Source organism: Agelaius phoeniceus, chromosome 27, assembly GCF_051311805.1.
Source record: "Agelaius phoeniceus isolate bAgePho1 chromosome 27, bAgePho1.hap1, whole genome shotgun sequence".
In the NCBI taxonomy this organism is placed as follows: domain Eukaryota; kingdom Metazoa; phylum Chordata; class Aves; order Passeriformes; family Icteridae; genus Agelaius; species Agelaius phoeniceus.
In genome coordinates, this window is record NC_135291.1 from 3,722,483 (window position 1) to 3,738,224 (window position 15,742).

Here is a 15,742-nt window from a genome sequence, read left to right on the forward strand (position 1 = left end):
GAGAAGCTGCAGCATTTTGGGAAGAGGATGGAGAAGCTGCAGCATTTTGGGAAGAGGATGGAGAAGCTCCCTCTGCTTGGGAAGAGGACAATGAACCTCCCTCCGCTGTGGGATCCTGGGCTGAACATTCTGACAGCAGCACAGCCGGGCAGGCAGAGGGGAGAGGGGAGTGGTGCCTGATGCAGCTGAGTACGTCTGCTCTGTTCCTGGGTGCCCGAGCAGGTGCTGTGTGTGTGTCTGGGCATCAGCTGCACCCAGTGTTGCTCTGCAGCTGAATGTCACCGAGCCATTGATTGTCCTTCCCCAGCTGACACCAAGGGGCTCACGGCCCCAGGGAGTGGGGCTGGTTGTGGCTCTGCTGCAAGGCAGGGTCTCACTCTGGGAGGGAGCGTCTTCCACGTGGTTTCTTTCAGGGAACACCGTGAGCGAGGAGGAGCCTGCCGAGAAATACCTGGAAGTGGAGCAGATTGGCCAAGGGTAAGTGCACGGCAGCTGCTGCTGCACAAGCAGGGGCGGGTGTTGTGCTGGTGCAGGATCAAGTGAGAAGTCAGGAGAGCTCCAAGCACCTTCAGACACTGGGCTACCATCCTGCTGTCTCTCAGTCCTGATCAGAATTGATAACTGTGGTCAGAAGGCGCCGTCAAAGGCCCCTGAGGCTGGCAGTGTCCTGCCTGCAGCAAGGAGCAGGACCTGGAAGATCTTCTGTCCCTGGAACTGGATTGCCTAAAAGAGCAACTCACCATGTGGTGACTGTCAGAAAACAGTTCTCAAGAAGATTTCTTTCAAATATTTTCCTTCAAAAAATATCCACTGGTCAGGATTATCAACCTAATGGTTTAGAAACAGAAACCAGAGATGAACTAATAAGTGCTCTATTCTAGCACAGGTAGCAGACCCCATCCATTCAGTAACAGGCACAGAGCTGATGCACTCTGGGGGAAAAAGCATCACCTGCCTGATGGCAGGGCCCTTGTGGAACCTGCAGGTCTTAGGCAGGAAATGGAAAAGGATGAAATGCATTCTTTTCCAGTTCTTTAGACACCCATTTCTCACCTCAGGTTTTGAACTAAAGCAATTCAGCATGGACATTTGGGATTTGCTCCAGCCCAATTCCTTCATGTTGGGTCTCAGTTTTCTCCTGCACACCTTGCATGGCAGAGGGCTGGTGGCTGCTGTGCTCTTGTTGGAAGGGTCGATGCACCCAGGTGTTTGTGAACGCTGCAGGCAGCAGAGATCTCCTGTCTGGGCTGTCTTTCCCTGCCAGGGCCTAAAGCGCTGCTTCTTTCCTCTCTGCTGTTTTGTCTCCAGGGCTTTTGGAACCGTTTATAAAGGACTCGACAGGGCCACTGGAGGAGAGGTCAGTGCCACACGCCCAGCACGCCTGGCAGCTCTCCAGGGCTTTCCCCTCTGCTGGGAGCTGTGGCTGCAGCTTTGGGGGCCAGCAGAGCTTTCCTGCCCAGGCTGCTCCTCTGAAGGCAGAGCAGTGTCAGCCTGCAGAGCACAGCTGGGACAGACTTGGTCCTTCTGAAGCACCAAAGGAATGCAAGGAGGGCAGCGGTGTCTGTCAGAGCAGGACATGCTGGCTTGGCCTTCATATCTAAAAGTGTGAATGCATCAGCTGCTGGAGACTGAGGCCCAATTTATCTTCATCCCAACCTTAGACAGGAACATTATTTAGCTATTCTTAGCTAAACTATAACAATATTATGTCCATCCTGCCTTTTATCTTCAAAGGATACCTCAAGGCCTAATTAGGGAGAGATCCTGCTTGGGCTCAATTTGGGGTTTTAGTCCTACTTCAGCTGTTCACAGAGAGTGAGGGAGAGAAATGAGAAGATGGATGTCCAGAGCAAAGGTTTCTCCTAAAGCCTGCAGTTGTGTTTGGGTCTGGTGTCAGTGACAGCCTGTGACAGGGATCACCTGAGCAATGGGTGTGCGTGTCTGCTTTGTTCTGCAATCCCAAACAGAGCAGTTGCATCTGAAATCATGACCAAATCCCATAGAATTGCTAAGGGGTTCCTGGCTGTTCTGCTTTGTTTTCAGAGAACCAGAATTACCTCCTGCTTGCAAAATGTATTTGAATAATAATAGTAGGAGTGTTGAGGCCATTTGAGAAGTAGGTGCAGAGAATGTTGTTAGAGCTTTGAGGCTGACAGCTGAGGGACCATTTCTGCAGAGCTTGCAAGGCCAAATGTCTCTGGCCATGTGTCCTGTAAGCAGCCCCCAGCTGGCAGAGCAATGGGCTGTGGGAATGGCCCTTGCTGAGCTCTGGTGTCCCATCCCAAGGCAGTTTGGCACAGCCCGGCTCCGTCGCTCCACAAGGACTCGCTCTGTGTTTGCTGTGGCCTCCTGCCACAGACTCCTCCAGTTCAAGGCTGCAATGTCCCTTCAGGTGGCCATCAAGAAAATGAGTCTCAGAGGGCAGAACAGGGAACGAGCTGTGAATGAGATCCTGCTCCTGAAGGACAAGAAGAACCCCAACATTGTCAACTCTTTGGACAGGTGAGTGATTCAGCTCTGATCCCGAGCCCGGGCCCTGCGTTAACCTTTCCTGGCATCAGGAGTCTGTAGCCTGTTTTGAAAATGCCTGACCCAGCCACATCTTCCCAAACCAACAGCCTGGCAGTTCACTCCCTCCACGTGCTTTTGTTGCTTTGCTTTGGTTTTTCCTTCAAGTTGACCCCGTTTGCTGTGTCTCCCAGCAAGTGCTGATAAACCACAGCAGAAATTATTTCCCTTGGCTTCTTCTTCCCAGCCCTTTTCTATTGCTAAAGATGCCAGTAAGACCAAGTTCTTGTTTCCAGAAATGCCTCATTTGCCCATTTTTCACTGGCCTTGCCTGTTTCTGAAGGGACTTTCTGAAAGGTTTTCTGACTGCTTTTGTCCCAAGTGCTGCACGGCCTCCTCCCCTGGATAACCCTGGCAGTTGTGTTGCCTTGTTCTGGAGGGAATGGTGGAACTGATGAGTTCAGAAGCTGAACCAGCTGGGGCCAAGTGTTGTGATTCCATATTTATCTGGGCTGTTGCTAAACTGCATTTTTCACCTGCTTGCCATCCAAAGCCTCTCCTTTCTCACAGGTGTCTCCTTCCCCTTTAGACTGTGCAGATTCCAAGGGCTGTGCAGCCTGGCAGGAATGTCTCTCCATCTGATTCTGTCCTCACTGACAAATGACCCAGAAACAAAACTCCCCTCCAGGCTTTTCCATGGGGGAATTGAGCTCTGCACTTTCATCTCCATGCCATTGTTTTCCTCTTCCAGCTTCCTTGTTGATGGAGATCTCTGGCTGGTGATGGAATACATGGATGGAGGAACTTTGCGGGACGTTGTCAGACAGACGCGCATGGCTGAAGGAGAGATGGCAGCTGTCAGTCGGGAGGTGAGGGATCCTGCTTGTCACTCCCATGGCTGGGACACGATGGTCCTTCCAAAGAGGGTGTGAGAACAGGAGTGGCTCCATGCTCAGGGCTTTGTTTCTGAGTTGTTTTTATGAGCTGGAGAAGAAAGAGCCTCTGCAGTGAACAGCCTGCCAGCATCACTGCACTTCTACTCTGTTCTTGTTCTCTCTCCTGCTGTTGTGGTACTCTCTTTCTGGCTTGGATTTGATATGCTGTTCTCAGCTTTGCCTTGAGCCGTTTGCTTGTAGCTTGTGTGCACTGCACTCCTGGCCTGTCACAGCAAATCTGCTGCTGGCAGAATTCTGAGCTGTCCTTTCTGGTGTGATATATTCCTGCCATTGGTTTTTGCCCTCGTGTTTCTTGTTCTCTCTCAGTGTCTGCAGGGCCTGGATTTCCTCCATTCCAACCGGGTGATCCACAGGGATCTAAAGAGCTCCAACATCCTCCTGGGCATGGACGGCTCTGTCAGGCTGGGTGGGTGTTCCTGGCCAGGCACGGCGCTCCCGGGCTGCGGGGCTGGGGCTGCTTCCCAGGGAGGGCCAGAGCCCCACAAGGGCTGCTGGGGGCACTGCCCGGCCCCTGCTGCCAGCTGAGAGCAGCTGCCCCTGCAGAGAGCTCAGGAGAGGAGCAGGGGGCCAGCAGTGCCTTTGCTCTGGCCATGGCCCTTCCAGAGGGGCAGCAGTGGGAATCTAAAGCTCCAAGGGAATCAGTAAAAGCCACTGCTGAGGAAAGCTGAGGGTTTCTTGAAGGGCCCAGTTCCATCTTTCCTTGGCTACAGCCCTGAGGGCTTTTCCAGCTGACTTCACTACTACACTCTCAGACTGAGCGTGGGGAATCTTTGTGCTTGGTTTCCTCATTGCAGCTGCCTTTGACAGGGTTTCTTTCTGTCCTCAGCTGATTTTGGCCTCTGCGCTCAGCTCAGCCCTGAGCAGGACCAGCGCAGCTCCATGGTGGGCACTGCTCACTGGATGGCCCCAGAAGTTGTGACCAGATCTCCTTATGGCCCCAAGGTGGACATCTGGTCCTTCGGCATTGTGACCATCGAGATGGTGGAAGGAGAACCTCCTTACTTCAGGGAAACGGCGGCCATGGTAAGAGGCAAATTCTCCAGTGGCTGCAGAGGCTGTGAGCACAGGGGGACCCTGCACTGGGAGCAGCAGCTGGAGGTTTCTGCACATGGGAAGGGAATTCCCAGAGGACTTGTGCCTCCACACAGACGAATGTTCTGCAGTCTCCAGCAACAATTTGCTTTGGGCTTTTCGTTGTTGCAGCTCTTCTAGCTGAGAGGATGATCTGGAAATATGAAGCAAGTGCATCAGCTCTAATGTTATCTTGCAAGAAAACCCCACACCATCCCCAAATCCCAGCCCCAAACCCAACAAGATTTCTGCAGGAGTTTCTAAAAGAGGTTTTGCAAGATGATCTCCCCTGATTCTTCTCACTGGGAAACTTGTTGAAAACATGAAGATGATGGTTTAACATCCCCATAGTCTAACATATTTCTTTCCTAGTCCAAGCTACTTTTTCTGTGTCACCAAGCCTGAGCTTTCAGCATCACAAACCTCCTGTTTCTTGCCTGGCAGTTTCTGGGATGGGGCATCAGGAATGCATTTACTTGAGTGTCAGTGGCACTGCAGAGATGCACTTGATGGAAGAATCCTCTGAAATAACACAGGCAGACCACAGTGACTCTGGAAAATGGCCTGTAAAGCTGGTGTCCATATTTGGAGAAGCTTATTTGTGGGTCACACACACCTCTTTCCACAGCCCCCCCTTCCCACCTGCCCGGGAAGCTGAGGCTGATTTTGTGTGTGACTCACTCTCACACACACAACAACAATAAGGTACCTTTTACTTTCACATCACCTATTACAATTTTAGGTATTTCTGGCCAGTCCTGGTGCTATTGGATTTTCCTCAACCCAGCTGTGTTGTCCAACCCCAGGTGCTCTTGGGTGTAGGAGCGTCGGGGGGTAGGACGGTCGGGACGGACGGAGACGAGAGATCTCTGCAGCCAGGCCCTGGAACTTGCGGTTTATTGCAAAGGGCCCGGGTGCAGGGCCCTGCTTGGAGCTGGCAGGCACAGCTCGGAGCAGGCCCGAGAGAAGAGAGGGGTAGAGAGGATGAGAGGGTAAGAGAGTAAGAGGGTAAAAGTGTAAGAGAGTGAGGTTCCCATTACAATTCAATAAATCTTCTGTGTTGAATATTCTATTTCTCAACAGCCAATCTAGTACAAGATGCACGTTCTATAGCATTTACATACAGCCTGTAAGAATCATTACATTACCACACTGTGTTACATTTTAAACCGTAAAAACTCCTCTTTGGACCCCTTCTGCCAAGCTGGCAGGATCTGCTCTGACCCTTGGATCTGTCTGCAAGCAGAGGGAATTGTTCCATCAAAAGGGGATTACCTTCAGTTGGGCCACACCACTGTTTTCCAGTTGTTCAGTAACTGAGGTATCTCAAAGCTGGCTTTGATTTCAATCTTGCTTATAGTTTCTATATTGTCAAAATCTTTTGCCAGACAATCATATTTATAAGGCTTTCCTGTTTCATCTTCCCCAACACTTGGGCATTTTTTTATTTCTCAATCCACCTGTGTTGTCCAATCCCAGATGCTCTTGAGCATATCCTCAATCCGGCAGAATTTTGCTTTACCCTGAATGCTCTTGGAATATTAATCCCTCAACCCAGCAGGTTTTTAGGAGCCCCTTTTGTCCCATTTCCTAGTGGATTGGGCTAGGAAACTCCTCTGCTCCCTTCCTCCGAGGGGTCCAGCCCCTCTCTGAGACCCAGTCCCAGTTACCCCGGGGGATTCTCTCACTCCTTTTAACATTCACTTTGTCTCTTTACTGGCCACTTATGACTGTAGTCACAAGGGTTTTCAGGATGAAGAAGAGATGAGAATGTTGACTCCATGATCAGAAGGCTTGATTTATTATTTTATGATATATGTTACATTAGACTATACTAAAAAGCAATAGAAAGGAAAAGGTTTCTTGAGAAGCTAGCTAAGCTAAGAATAGAAAAGAATGAATAACAAAGATCTGTGTCTCAGACAGAGAGCAAGAGCCAGCTCTTCCATGAGTGGTCAAGAAATCCAAACACCCACAGGAGACCAATCACGGGTCCACCTGTTGCATTCCACAGCAGCAGATAACCATTGTTTACTTTGGTTGCTGAAACTGCAGCTTCTCACAAGGAAAAATCCTAAGAAAGGATTTTTCATGAAAGATGTCTGCGACAGCCACTTACCGCGGAAAGTCAGAAACGCAGCATGGGAGACTCCAGCACTCACTTGGCAGGTCTGGCACAACCAGCCCGCCTCTCATTCACTCACATTCATCCCCCCTGAGAAATACTTACCAATCCCTTTTCCTTCCCATGTTCTTCGTGCACATTACTACTCTTAGGGGGCCAATTGCCATGGTTGTAGGGAGCCTTTTCCCCTTGTCTTTGTTTTATTGTCTCCTTTTGTCCACCATAACCTGCATCTGTCGGTCACCCCAGGGCAAACAGAGCGAGGCTGCCGAAGAGGGCAGGGGGCACCTTCCCCACTCTGACTCTCCTAAAGCACCGGCAGTGAGGTGTTGGTAACCATCCTCTGCTACCAAATTGTGAAAAACGCCAATCACTTGTTTTTAAAATTTTAAAAGTTTAATAGTAATAAAATAATTATCATAATAGTAATACTATTAGAGTAATAAAAATTTGGACAATTTGAATTAGGACAATATGAGACAACAAATACAAAGTGTTATGGAGTCCGGGTACCTTTTTCTGGGCAGCACAAACCCTAAAAAGGACACCTGTTAACAAAGGATTAACCCTTAAAAACAATAGCCTGTTGCATATTCATACACTTCATACATGATGCATAAATTCCATTCAAACATGGGATTCTGGTCAGTGCCACCTTCTTCCTCTGAATCCTAACAGTGCCTTCGAGGCGGGAAGAAGTTCATTTCTTCTGATAAGAGGGCAATAAATTCTTTTTCTCTGAATGATTTAGGTGTCCTGGGGCTGCTATCTCGCTGCAAGTCCTTTCTTTAAAGAAAGTCTCTTACCAAGCATAGTTTCTATTTTAATATTTTGTAATAACCTAAAACTGTATTTAACCCACTTCTTAAGAGAATTAATACAGCATTAGTTTCTAACACAAGATGTATAATATTCATTTTCATATTTGCGAAAACCCAATCACAAAATATGCACTTTTCACAATTATAATCCCACTTACTTCCAGTCTCTCCCAGCATGGTCCCAGCTGCCGCCAGCATGGTTCCAGTTGCTTCCTCAATCAACTCAGTGAGTCCCAGTATGATGCCATTTGCTCCCAGTGGCTCCCAGTCAGGCCCAGTATGGGGGATGCTGTGCAGGGTGTGCTCACTGTGACACTCAGTCACTCCCAGTATTAGTCCAGTCACTCCCAGTATGATCCAGAGATGAGCCCAGTGTGCTCCCAGTCTCTGCCAGAATAAACCAGTTTTGCTCTACATGGTTCCAGTTGCTCTCTTTCACCCTCACTTTCCTTCCAGTCGCTCCCAGTATATCCCACTGTACCTCAGTTATCTCTAGCATCTTTCCAGTTCCTTCCAGTATGATCCCATTTGCTCCCAAGCACTCGCAGTCAGCCTCAGTGTAGTGGCACTCACTGCCAGTATGATCCCAGTCACCTCCAGCCATGATCCCAGTTCATCCCCGTGTAAGCCCAGCAGTTTCCAATCACCCCCAGTATGCACCCAGTTCCTTTCAGTTGGTCCTAGTATGTTCCCAGTTGCTCACAGGGACTCCCAGACAATCCCAGTATATCCCATTTGCCCCTAACATGGTCTCAGTTGCCCCCTGCAGGCTCCTACTCACTCCCAGTACAATCCCAGTATGATCCCAGTATGATCCCACTCTCCATTAGTGCAATCACAGTGTGCCCTGGCATGGCAGTATGATCCCAGTATGATGTCAGTACAAGCCCAGTACAGTCCCATCATGATCCCAGTATGATCCCAGTATGATGTCAGTACAAGCCCAGTACAGTCCCAGTCACTCCCAGTATGATCCCAGTATGATGTCAGTACAAGCCCAGTACAGCCCCAGTCACTCCCAGTATGGTCCCAGTGCAGCCCAGTCCCTGGCAGTGCTGCCACTGCTGGGATCCCCCAGCCCTGTGTGCGTTCCCCCCTGGCGGATGTGCCGGGAGGAGCCCCAAGGGCTGGCAGTGGCCAGGCAGGGTCCCCAGCAAGGCCCAGTTTGGATGTGCAGCCCCCAGTTTGGCCAGTTTGCCTCTCCTTTGGCCCGGGCCGGGTTCCCCCCGCCCGCAGCGGCTGGGAGCAGCCGAGAGCCCCGCGCTGCCCATCCCGACCCGTCCCGGCTCCATCCCCGCTCCTGCCGCGGGCTGCGAGGGCTGCGGGAACGGGGCACCGAGGGTGTGGCTGCTGCTGGGGGAGGAGGAAGGAGGGAAGGGCAGGGATGAAGGGGGAAAAGGAGGTGGGGCTAGGGGGGAGGAGCAGGGGGACGAGGGATGGAAGAGGAGGGATGGAAGAGGAGGGACAAAAGCGGATCAAGGCTGAACTGAGGGAACCACGCCTTTGATCCCTGCCTGAATTCGCAGCCCCCACCTGTGGGATCATCGCCTCCCCCATCGTGCCGGTGAGCGGGGAGGGGGAGCTCGGCCCAGATATCCAGAGGGTCCCTGGGTTGGGTTTTTGGGGGGATTTTGGAGAATGAAGAAGTCCAAGGCTGAACGGAAAAGGCCCCTTGGGGGGACATCGGGGGGTGGCGGTGGCGGCTGCCAGCAAAGGCAGCCTGGAGGAGCAGAGCCCTGTGTGCCCCAGGAGCCCAAAGTGGGGAGCCCAGAGAGGGGGGAGCGCCGCCATTGGCAGGAGCCTCAAGAGCCTGGAGAGGGGCAGGGGGGACTCCTTGGAGCCGCTGCAGCCCAGAGCAGAGAATGAGGGGAGAAGGGAGCCCGGGAGCCCAAACAGCCCCGGCATCCCGAAATGGGGAGAGCGAAGCGGGGGGAGCTTTTGGGATTGCTGGGACTGCCAGCAGCCTGGGCAGGGCGGGCACCGAGGAGAAGGGGGACCCCCAATCCAAGCATGACCCCAGCAGCTGGGACAGGGGGGAACCCCCGAACACCAGAGGGGAGGGACCAGGGACAGGGAACTCCTGGGTGGCTTTTTCAGGGCTGAATCTTGGTGTTTGGGAGGTTTTTCTGGAGCCCAGATGGCTGCTGACTTGTAGAGATGGACTTGGGCAGAGGAACCTTCAAACTCAACGTGCTCATCCCTTGTTTTCCCCAAACCAGGATTTCCCATTGCCAACACTTGGGAGGCTGCGAGGAAGAGGAAGATGCCCTGGGACACTGAGGCAGGTGAGGGGGAAATCAGTGTCTGTTGAATGCTTAAAATCACAGGGTTTTGGAAAAGCTGCAAAAGACAAGCCTCAGAGACAGTAGAACTGATTAGAGCTTTGCAGTAACCATAAGATTGGTCAGCAGAAAAGTTATATAAGAAGTAGAAAGTAGGGAGAAATAGAACAATGGTCTGTGCATTAACACTTATCTAGAATAACTCCCTAACCTGCAGAAAAGTGTATCTAGAAAGATATTAGGAAGTTCCAAGCTTAATAATGGAGCTCTGTGCATTGTGTTTTAAGGCTTACAAGCAAGTATTGTATTTGAAATAAGGGAGCATTGTTTTAACCGTCAATGTGCTTATAGTGCTTGGATAGAACTACTGTCAGTATGGATTTGCTTTGTGTGATTGGTCAAAAACCTTTTAAAGTAAGTTTTAACATGAAGTTCTTTGTCTGCTACCTGTGATGTGAGCTACTGCCAACTTACCATTGTCATAACCAAGTAATGAGACAGATGCTGGGAAATAAAACAGCTCAGGACACGTTCCTAGCAGTCCAGTCCTGTTTGTGATTTGTGCACAGCCCCGAGCTGGCGATGAGTGCCCCTTTCCCCTCTGTGCTGCTCCATCTCCCAGCCCAGCACAGCCCCCGGCTGCAGCTCAGCCCTGGGGGGATCTCCTTGCCCTTGCCTGTGGCACAGAGGCAAATCCCATGCTATCCTTGTCCTTCCTCCCCCAGAGCAGGAGCTGAGCATGGAGAGCAGGGAGGACAAATGCCCGCGGCAGAACCTGGTGGCAGAGGCCGTTTTGAGCGGCTCCACGGCGCAGGAAGCCAACGGGGAGGAAAAGCCCCGGAGCTGCCGCACGAGGAGGGGCTGCAAATGCAGATGGCGGGGATGTGAGGGGGAAAGAGCCAGCCCGGGCCGGGAAGGCGGCCAGAGATGGAGCCAGAGCTCGGAGCTGGTGCTCCATGAGCAGTTCCATGATGGGGAGAAGCCCCACAAGTGTGTGGAGATTGGGAAGAGCTTCAGGTGGAACTGCGACCTGATTGTGCACCAGAGGATCCACACTGGGGAACGGCCCTATGAGTGTGGGGAGTGTGGGAAGAGATTCAGACCAGCTCCCATCTCCTCCTGCACTATCGGATTCACACAGAGGAGAGGCCCTTCCAATGCCCTGACTGTGGGAAGGGATTCAAGCACAACTCCACCCTCATCACCCACCAGCGCATCCACACAGGGGAGAGGCCCTACGAGTGTCCCCAGTGTGGGAAGAGCTTCTCCAGGAGCTCTAACTTGACCCAACACCAACGGAGGCACCGGTAAGGGAAGCCCTGCGAGTGCCCCGAGTGCGGGCAGAGCTTCGTGTGCTGCTCCAGCTCCATCCCCCACTGGAGGAAGCACTTTGGGCACAGCCCTGGTCACTCACATTCGCTGTGATCCATGTTGGGAACACACCTGGCTGCTTAGCCCTTTGGTTTGGCCTTAATTTTCCTCTGCTTCACCTTCATCCTTGAAAAACTCTCCAAACTGGGTTAGATGAAGGAAATTGATCGAATATATCTGCAGTTCCATAATTTCTCAGTTGTTTTAGAGGAAATTTAGGATTTAGGGACACGTTCTGTGTGGAATGCTGCTGTTGCTAAGAGGCAGGAATTTGATCTCATCCTTCTTGTGTTGCTAAGAACTCCTCCCCTGACCCAAACCCCAACTCCACCCTTGGGATACCCTATAAAAACCCCACTGCCCTGCCTTTGCCCTGTCTTTGGGGGGTAAGAAATGGATTCCCAGAGGATCAGCCATTTTCCCACTGGATTCCCAAAATTTCAGCTTTTCTTCTCCTTCTCCTTCTCCTTCTCCTTCTCCTTCTCCTTCTTCTTCTTCTTCTTCTTTTCTTCTTCTTCTTCTTCGTCTTCTAAGGGAGGAGGTTTACATTTTCCATTTCAGTGGAGGCTCCTGAAATGGGGAGACACTCCCAAAGACGGGACATGTAAAATAGTTCCTGAAATATGTAAATGAGTTTGTCGATATGCATGAGGGTCTATGAATATGCAACAGACTGATGGAATTAAAACCAGATTAATTAAGGGGTGTCCCCGGAAATAACTCGGAGGTCTCAGTGGCCATAACAACCTTTGCTGGATGGTCCTTGTCTCCCATGACATCAGCCTGTTGCATATTCATAGACTTTTTGCATATCCATAAACTACTTTATATATTCCAGGAGCAAAATTGGCTTCATCCTGTTTGGGGGTCCCACCCCCCTTCCAGATCAATTTGGGGTGTCCCATCCCCTTCTCAGCTCAATTTGGGGGTCCCACCCCCCTCTTTTCCCCTCTCTCCTTCCCCTTTCCAATCGTTCCCCCAGTCCCCTCCACTTCTTCTTTCATTGGGCTCAGTGCAGCATACAGCAAACAACACCTGTGAACAATAGCTTAGCACTGTGCTCAGGTCTCGGAGCCGTTGGCACGTAACTTTCTCCAACAGGGCCAGAAACTTCAGACAAGGGTCTTTTCTTCAGTGGTCCCCAATGACGATCGTGAGGCAGATGAGAGAAACTTTGGACAGAGTCTCACACCCCAGTCGAGTACATGCTGTGGGAGAGGCAGTAAAAAAGGCATCTCCAATCACTGGCGGACACATATTCAAAAGATGCCAACAAACCAAATTTAACCCTTGAACAAATGGCAAGAGAAGGTGACTTCCAGAAGCCACAAGACCAAGCAAAGGACTTACAAGAAGCTGCACTCAGTGGCATCACCACTGCTGCAAAGACATCCCTGCTCCTCACTCTCGACGACACCCTACATACACAGAGCTTCACTAACATTAAACAAGGGCAAGTGAAATTTTCATGAAATTTGTAGACAGACTTAAAGTTGCACTTGAGTGACAAATAGAAAGCCCAGAGGCCAAGAAGGAAGTGCTAAATAAAATGGCCTTGGCAAAGGCAAACAATGAGTGCAAAACAATATTAAGACCCAGAACCTACAATCAACCAGATGGACGAGTCCTGCACCAAATTATCTTCCACTGAACACACCGTGGCAAGGGCAATCTCTAAGGGAGAGGGCCTTTTTAACATCCCAAGACGCTGCAAAATGTTTTAATTGTGGGGAACTGGGCTTTTTTTTGAAGGACTGTCCAGAATACAAAATGCCTAAAGACCAGCAGCCACCAAAGAGGTGCCATTCATCACACTGTATGGATTGCAACAGACATTCTAACAACTGTTCTCAGTTTTGTTATCACCAGTAACCTCACCACCACCAGCACCATTATCAGCCAAAAAACTTCCAACAGACTGCAGGGTGGCCCCATGTGAAGACAGCAAATGGAAAGCTGTTTCACTGTACCCTCCCCACTATTCTGGAGGTCCAATACGTGGGGAAATTCCCGCGGAGCTCTTCATACTCCGAACAACAGACCAGAGTGACCAAGGCTTTCCAGCAAGTTCAGGTCAGGACGTGACACCAACTGGTGAGTGCTTTGTCTATACAATTTGATGACTCTGCTTTCTATCGTATTCCCACCAGAAAATATGGACCCCTAGAGGGCCTGAGGGATGTGCTGGTAATAGGTAATGTATTCATGGACCAAATGAAATACATATTATAGTGGAAGTACAAACTGTTGGGCCAAGTGACGAAATCACAGTCACTTTCTGCTGCACAAAACCACCACACTTCCTGCACAGAGAGACTGTGATCGCCCAAGCCTTTTTATTGCCATTAAGCATAGACAATATCCCAGAGCACCCAATGGCATTCTGGGTTGAAATCATGGGCCAAGACAAGCCCCTTATAAAGTGCAGTCAGTTGAATAAAGGTAATGACATCCACCTACAAGAGATGGTGGACACAGGGGCCAATGTTACTATCATTACACAACCTCAATGGCCCCTGAACCAGGAGCTGACTCCTGTCAGCTCGGAGTCACCTCAGTGATTGGAGGAGCTGCCATGTCCATGAGGAGCGAGCGTATTATCACAACAGAGGGACTGGAGGGCCAAACTGCCACCATCAGGCCATTTGTAGTCAGGGCACTCACCACCCTGTGGGCCAGGGACCTGTTGTCCCAGTGGGGAGCTTGACTTGATATTCCACCTCTGTCCCGGGATTTCTATTTGGGGCCACTGCAGAGTGCACCACCCCACAATCACCTGGAAGACTGACACCCCACCGTGGGTGGATCAGTGGCCACTCTCAACAGAGAAATTACATATCCTTGAGCTTCTTGTGGAAGAGCAGCTCTCCAAGGGCCACATTGTACCTTCCAACAGCCCTTGGAACTCCCCTGTTTTTGTTCTCAAAACACCTGGCAAGGACAGGTGGACGCTCCTCCATGATCTTTGTAAAATTAACGAGGTCATTGAGGACATGGGTCCCTTGCAGCCTTCCTTCTCCGTCCTTGCTTCCTTGTGACTCGAGACTGGTGGTCGTTGATATCAAAGGCCACTTTTTCAACATCCCCCTCCATCCTCAAGATGCTCCCATATTCACCTTTTCCATCCCCTCCCTGAACAGACAGGCACCTCTGAAGCGGTACCACCGGTGAGTCCTCCCCCAAAGTGAGAAAAACTCCCCTATATATGCCAGTGGTACATGGCCCTTGTCCTATCTCCCATCCAAAGGACTCTCCCAGATGCCATTATCCTACATTATATGGATGGCATTCTGTCTTGGTTTGAAGACAGATGTCTGCTAAGGAAGGCAGGAGCTTCCTGTGAAATGGAAAATGTAAACCCCCTCCCTCTGAATTATTATAATTTTGAAATTAAAAAGCTCTCGAGCAAAGATATGGGAATAAGAATAACAGTTATTTACGAGGAAAACTAAAAATACAAATGCAATAGTACAAACAAAAAAACCCCACTGACAGAGTCAGAATATGACCTGACACCCTGTGGGTCACAGTGGTGGTAGCAGTCCTATTAAATGGTGGCTGCAGTGCTCCTGGAGTGACAGGTGGGGTTTTGTTGAAGCAGTGATCCTGTAGAAGGGTGAAGTTTTCCTCTCAAGGTCCAGTGGTGGCGTAGATGGGCCTGGACTTCCTCTGGGAATGCAGTGGAAAAGAAAGCTGCTTCTCTGGGAATCCAGTGGGAAAAGGCTGTCTCTCTTCTTCCAAATGTCAAATTATATCGAGGTAGGAATGCTTGGCTCCTCCCTCTGGCCAGAGCATCTCACAATGGGATGATGAATTTTTCATCAGTCATGCAGTGACACTCAAGGGCCCAATAACAGAAGATATCTCCCAGAGGGGGGGATTGTTGAGGAAGAGATAAAGTAAACTGCTGTAAGAGATGGTCTGAAGTTTCCCTCATTTGCCTCACGACCGTCACAAGGACAGAGAGGAAGACCCTGAGGACCCTGGCTGGAGTTCTGGCCTGGTTGGGGTGGATGCTCGCCAAGTGATTGTTTGCAGCTGTGCTTGCTGTGCCCCCACGTTACAACTGCTTCGAGCAGGGGCTGACAGGGAGCGGCTTGCTCTGTACACTTACACCTGCTTCACGATCCCTGCTCATCACAATGGCCCATGAATTTCCCCACCTCTTGGCCAGATGAACTTTCTGGGGTAACTCTGGTGATCCCCCCATAGAAGATCCCTCATATGCCTCACAAGCACTGTAAGAGAAGCCCCGTCCCAAGGACTGAGACTGAGACCCTTAAAATTCTAACACAGGGGCGCGGGCCTGACTGAAGTGGGATGTTTGCCAAGTGTTGCCTGCAGGTGTGTTTGCTGCACCAAGACTGGTTTCTCATAGACACCAATTCTGAAACAATGGGTCTCGCTCACCACTGAGATTGATTTGTCCTGTTTTGGAACATGGACTGTCTTACTCATTTTCAATAGACTTATTCTCCATTGTCTTTTATCTGTTCTCCCCTTGGTGGATGACTATAAAAAACCCCTGAGTTATGCAAAGAATTTGAGATTCTCCCCAACATGACAAGATGGATCTATTGGCTGGACCACGAGGATTTTGTCTCTCCG

At 50.5% G+C, this 15,742-nt stretch overlaps 1 pseudogene; it reads right to left on the reverse strand.

Annotated features, from left to right (window-relative positions):
* Positions 1–15,742, reverse strand: part of LOC143695889 (uncharacterized) — a 64,686-nt pseudogene that overhangs the window by 15,633 nt on the left and 33,311 nt on the right.